Genomic DNA, 6973 nt, shown 5'->3' on the forward strand with positions numbered 1-6973 from the left:
TACCCCAAAGGAAAAGGCAGCCCCCCACATATAATGACTGTGAGTAGAGATGAAAATACAAACGCAGAGATGAAATAGATTTAGCAAAGTGAGGCCCAACTTACTGAACAGACCGAAGATAGGAAAGATAACTTTGCGGTCAACACAAAACCCTACAAACAACCACGCAGAGGGGGCAAAAAGACCCTCCGCACCGACTAACGGTATGGAGGTGCTCCCTCTGCGTCCCAGAGCTTCCAGCAAGCCAGAAAAACCAATAAAGCAAGCTGGACAGAAAAAATAGCAAACAAAAATAACACAAGCAAAACTTAGCTTATGCAGAGCAGACAGGCCACAGGAACGATCCAGGAGGAAGCAAGACCAATACTAGAACATTGACTGGAGGCCAGGAGCAAAGCACTAGGTGGAGTTAAATAGAGCAGCACCTAACGACTTCACCACATCACCTGAGGAAGGAAACTCAGAAGCCGCAGTACCACTTGTGACCACAGGAGGGAGCTCTGCCACAGAATTCACAACAGGTTGGAACCAAAGATCTCAAATTTGGACTCATCAGACCAAAGCACAGATTTCCACTGGTCTAATGTCCATTACTTGTGTTCTTTAGCCCAAACAAGTCTCTTCTGCTTGTTGCCTGTCCTTAGCAGTGGTTTCCTAGCAGCTATTTTACCATGAAGGCCTGCTGCACAAAGTCTCCTCTTAACAATTGTTGTAGAGATGTGTCTGCTGCAAGAACTCTGTGTGGCATTGACCTGGTCTCTAATCTGAGCTGCTGTTAACCTGCGATTTCTGAGGCTGGTGACTCGGATAAAATTATCCTCAGAAGCAGAGGTGACTCTTGGTCTTACTTTCCTGGGGCGGTACTCATGTGAGCCAGTTTCTTTGTAGTGCTTGATGGTTTTTGTCACTGCACTTGGGGACACTTTCAAAGTTTTCCCAATTTTTCAGACTGACTAACCTTCATTTCTTAAAGTAATGATGGCCACTCGTTTTTCTTTACTTAGAATTTGTATTATGGCAAGAAAAAAGCAGCTAACAGTCTATTCAGTAGGACTATCAGCTGTGTATCCACCAGACTTCTGCACAACACAACTGATGGTCCCAACAGCATTTATAAGGCATGAAATCCCACTTATTAAACCTGACAGGGCACACCTGTGAAGTGAAACCCTTTCCCGGTGACTACCTCTTGAAGCTCATCAAGAGAATGCCAAGAGTGTGCAAAGCAGTCATCAAAGCAAAAGGTGGCTACTTTGAAGAACCTAGAATATAAGACATAATTTCAGTTGTTTCACACTTTTTTTTGTTAAGCATATAATTCCACATGTGTTAATTCATAGTTTTGATGCCTTCAGTGTGAATGTACAATTTTCATAGTCATGAAAATACAGAAAAATCTTTAAAGGAGAAGTTGTGTCCAAACTTTTGGTCTCTACTATATATATATAGTGCAAATAGCATGGGCTATATTAATATTTTTCTAAAATAAAAACCCTTTGACACTAAAAATCCCATTAAAAAAAACACATTTATTAAATATATTTTCTTTTATGGCTTTTCCTGACAACAATTCATGACACTGTACTTCCCCCCCTTTTAGTGTTTTTTGGGGCCTTATCTATGTGACTTTAACCGATATGTGTTCACTTTTTTACCCCTTCTTTTTGGTCCACCGTCTTTTTTCGTCATTGTATGTTTTTATTATCTTATGAATTATTGATTTTTATATTCCAAGTACTGGCACTTTTTTTGTTTTTGTTGTAGTGCTACCGTTTACCACTGCTGTTTAATAAAAGTAATTTTATTAAAATATTTATTAGTCCTGGTATTTTCCTTTTAGACCATAGGTTCAAGGTTTTCTCTTTTTTTCGGTTTGATTTTTATGGTACATGGTCTACACACTTTCCTCTTCTTTAAAGTATTGTCTCCACACCATACCCCTTAAAAAATGATTATGCCATACTTTATTAATTATCACCACCAATGTTCAAACTTCTGACATGTAGCTGTCACACTGTCCTCCCTTACTAGTTATAAGTGCCATGTTATAGTTATAGTTAGTTATTCACTCCATGTGAAGGATGGGGGATTTATTGACAACTTACTATCCTCCTGAACACATGGCTCAGCAGGGGGCCCAGGTTCTTGGCTTCTAAGAAGGAATTCACAAACTCACCAACTAGGTAGTACAGGAAGACGACCTGTTGATCTATACCATGAGGTCTAACTGCTTTGTTCATACAGTTTATAATCTCTTAAGGAAAATATGGACTTATATGTTCTGTCCACACATGGGTTACATTTTTTAAATCTCTAGAACAGGCTGAACACCTTCCAGGGTCTCAATTTGTTCAAGCAGCATATGGTGGGCAGATATGTAGACTGGCTATTAGGAGCCAGGTAGACTGGCTATTAGGATACAGTGGCGCCAAAACCATCTCCCTAGAACCGTTTATTAAGGAGTTATGACGCATCTTAGGTTTTGAAGTTTTTAACTGCTAGAGGGAAAGGGAGGGGATTTAGGTGTAGATCAGAAGGCAAGAGGGGAGTGACCCCAAGAGGATAAAGGCCAGTGTAAGGACATGTGGTTTCTCTCTCTGTCATGCATGCGCTTCACTTTGAAAGTGGGGACCACATCGAGTAACATGCTGTGAAGGACCTATGAACCAGCTGGCAGCCCATGCCCCTGCGGCCCACACCCACATGGTCAAATATCTACTCAGTAACTGACATGATACATCTGCAACCCATAATGAGGTCCTAGTTATGGGGGACTTTAACTACCCGGATATTAACTGGGAAGCAGAAACCTGTGAAACCCATAAAGGCAACAGGTTTCTGCTAATAACCAAGAAAAATTATCTTTCACAATTGGTGCAGAATCCAACCAGAGGAGCAGCACTTTTAGACCTAATACTATCTAATAGACCTGACAGAATAACAAATCTGCAGGTGGTCGGGCATCTAGGAAATAGTGACCACAATTTCACCTGTCTTTCACTAGGGGGACTTGTCAGGGAGTCACAAAAACACTGAACTTTAGGAAGGCAAAGTTTGACCAGCTTAGAGATGCCCTTAATCTGGTTGACTGGGACAATATCCTCAGAAATAAGAATACAGATAATAAATGGAAAATGTTTAGGAACATCCTAAATAAGCACTGTAAGCAGTTTATACCTTGTGGGAATAAAAGGACTAGAAATAGGAAAAACCCAATGTGGCTGAACAAAGAAGTAAGACAGGCAATTAACAGTAAAAAGAAAGCATTTGCACTACTAAAGCAGGATGGCACCATTGAAGCTCTAAAAAACTATAGGGAGAAAAATACTTTATCTAAAAAACTAATTAAAGCTGCCAAAAAGGAAACAGAGAAGCACATTGCTAAGGAGAGTAAAACTAATCCCAAACTGTTCTTCAACTATATCAATAGTAAAAGAATAAAAACTGAAAATGTAGGCCCCTTAAAAAATAGTGAGGAAAGAATGGTTGTAGATGACGAGGAAAAAGCTAACATATTAAACACCTTCTTCTCCACGGTATTCACGGTGGAAAATGAAATGCTAGGTGAAATCCCAAGAAACAATGAAAACCCTATATTAAGGGTCACCAATCTAACCCAAGAAGAGGTGCGAAACCGGCTAAATAAGATTAAAATAGATAAATCTCCGGGTCCGGATGGCATACACCCACGAGTACTAAGAGAACTAAGTAATGTAATAGATAAACCATTATTTCTTATTTTTAGGGACTCTATAGCCACGGGGTCTGTTTCGCAGGACGCATAGCAAATGTGGTGCCAATATTCTAAAAGGGCTCTAAAAGTGAACCTGGAAATTATAGGCCAGTAAGTCTAACCTCTATTGTTGGTAAAATATTTGAAGGGTTTCTGAGGGATGTTATTCTGGATTATCTCAATGAGAATAACTGTTTAACTCCATATCAGCATGGGTTTATGAGAAATCGCTCCTGTCAGACCAATCTAATCAGTTTTTATGAAGAGGTAAGCTATAGGCTGGACCACGGTGAGTCATTTGACGTGGTATATCTCGATTTTTCCAAAGCGTTTGATACCGTGACGCACAAGAGGTTGGTACACAAAATGAGAATGCTTGGTCTGGGGGAAAATGTGTGTAAATGGGTTAGTAACTGGCTTAGTGATAGAAAGCAGACAGTGGTTATAAATGGTATAGTCTCTAACTGGGTCGCTGTGACCAGTGGGGTACCGCAGGGTTCGGTATTGGGACCTGTTCTCTTCAACATATTCATTAATGATCTGGTAGAAGGTTTACACAGTAAAATATCGATATTTGCAGATGATACAAAACTATGTAAAGCAGTTAATACAAGAGAAGATAGTATTCTGCTACAGATGGATCTGGATAAGTTGGAAACTTGGGCTGAAAGGTGGCAGATGAGGTTTAACAATGATAAATGTAAGGTTATACACATGGGAAGAAGGAATCAATATCACCATTACACACTGAACGGGAAACCACTGGGCAAATCTGACAGGGAGAAGGACTTGGGGATTCTAGTTAATGATAAACTTACCTGGAGCAGCCAGTGCCAGGCAGCAGCTGCCAAGGCAAACAGGATCATGGGGTGCATTAAAAGAGGTCTGGATACACATGATGAGAGCATTATACTGCCTCTGTACAAATCCCTAGTTAGACCGCACATGGAGTACTGTGTCCAGTTTTGGGCACCGGTGCTCAGGAAGGATATAATGGAACTAGAGAGAGTACAAAGGAGGGCAACAAAATTAATAAAGGGGATGGGAGAACTACAATACCCAGATAGATTAGCGGAATTAGGATTATTTAGTCTAGAAAAAAGACGACCAAGGGGCGATCTAATAACCATGTATAAGTATATAAGGGGACAATACAAATATCTCGCTGAGGATCTGTTTATACCAAGGAAGGTGACGGGCACAAGGGGGCATTCCTTGCGTCTGGAGGAGAGAAGGTTTTTCCACCAACATAGAAGAGGATTCTTTACTGTTAGGGCAGTGAGAATCTGGAATTGCTTGCCTGAGGAGGGGGTGATGGCGAACTAAGTCGAGGGGTTCAAGAGAGGCCTGGATGTCTTCCTGGAGCAGAACAATATTGTATCATACAATTATTAGGTTCTGTAGAAGGACGTAGTTCTGGGGATTTATTATGATGGAATATAGGCTGAACTGGATGGACAAATGTCTTTTTTCGGCCTTACTAACTATGTTACTATGTTACTATGCTTATATCTTTTGTACTTCACTAGTATATGCATATCTGACCACTGTATAGGTATAACCATTGTGCATATAGTGTACTTTTAGTGCCCACTTAAGACAATTAAATACCGTATTTTTCGGACTAAAAGACGCACTTTTTCCCCCCCAAAAAAGGGGGGAAAATGGGGGGTGCGTCTAATAGTCGCAATGCAGGCTTACCTAGGTGGCAGAGGTGCGGTGGCAGAGGTCCGGTGGCAGAGGTGCGGTTGCGGGGGTGTGGCGGCAGAGGAGGCGCAGTAAGCGGGGTCCCTTTCCCCGGTATGGTGATGCAGCAGGCCCGGTATGCAGCAGAGCCGGGTGAATCCTCTTGTTATCGGTGGTGGCGGCCATTTTCCGGAGGCCGCGCGTGCGCAGATGGAGCGCTCTGCTTCCCGGGGCTTCAGGAAAATGGCCGCCGCGATCTCCATCTGCGCACGCGCGGCCTCCCGCGGCCATTTTCCTGAAGCCCCGGGAGCAGAGTGCTTCATCTGCACACGCGCGGCCTCAGGAAGATGGCCGCGCCCACCGATAACAAGAGGATTCACCCGGCTCTGCTGCATACCGGGCCTGCTGCATCACCATACCGGGGAAAGGGACCCCGCTTACTGCGCCTCCTCTGCTGCCACACCCCCGCCACCGCATCTCTGCCACCGGACCTCTGCCACCGCACCCTGCCACCTAGGTAAGCCTGCATGGTACGCCAGGGACCCCTCTCATGCCATACCTCTCACTGCACCTCCTGATCCCAGCACCTCCTGATCCCAGCACCTCCTCATCCCAGCACCTCCTGATCCCAGCACCTCCTGATCCCAGCACCTCCTGATCCCAGCACCTTCTCATCCCAGCACCTCCTGATCCCAGCACCTCCTGATCCCAGCACCTCCTGATCCCAGCACCTCCTGATCCCAGCACCTTCTCATCCCAGCACCTCCTGATCCCAGCACCTCCTGATCCCAGCACCTCCTGATCCCAGCACCTTCTCATCCCAGCACCTTCTCATCCCAGCACCTTCTCATCCCAGCACCTCCTCATCCCAGCATCACCCCACCTTGCCTCCTGTGACCCTGCTCTGCCACCGCCATAAGATACTGTAAATTCGGACAATAAGACGGACCCCCATGTTATAAAAAATCTTTTTTTCTGCAATTTTCACCCCAAATTTGGGGTGCGTCTTATGGTCCGGTGCGTCTTATAGTCCGAAAAATACGGTATATAATTTAACCTTGGGCTGCTTTTTTATCTCAATCCACAAATCCAAAAGTTAGTTTCTCAGATTAATTTACCATGCTACCAGGGCTGGCTTCTGACCTGATATAATCCCGTTAACGGACCGGGAGTATATCTAACAAGGTACTGGTTTCTGTCCTGCCGGGCTGATCAGGCACTATTTCAGTGAAAGGGGCCTCTCAGCCTGTCAGGGTTGTGAATGACTGTGGTGCTATGTCAGTGACTGCCTGACCACATCCTGTCACTACCCATTCCTCCCTGGGCCTGTGTGGACTGGGTGCGTCTGTGTTAAACTGTACCAAGCTGACCTTACATGTGCACAGGGGGTGCGGAAGTCACTTTGGTGATAGTGGGGAGACCACGAGTACCTGATCCTTCTGATGTAACAGTGATGTCAGGCGAGGTGCGGATTTATCACAGTCCACTCTTAATAGGTATAATCATGGGCTGGCTAGCAAATTTTAGGATTGGGCACAATCACAAAGAAGTTGG

The sequence above is a fragment of the Ranitomeya imitator genome, chromosome 3 (assembly GCF_032444005.1).
Source record: "Ranitomeya imitator isolate aRanImi1 chromosome 3, aRanImi1.pri, whole genome shotgun sequence".
NCBI classification, from domain to species: domain Eukaryota; kingdom Metazoa; phylum Chordata; class Amphibia; order Anura; family Dendrobatidae; genus Ranitomeya; species Ranitomeya imitator.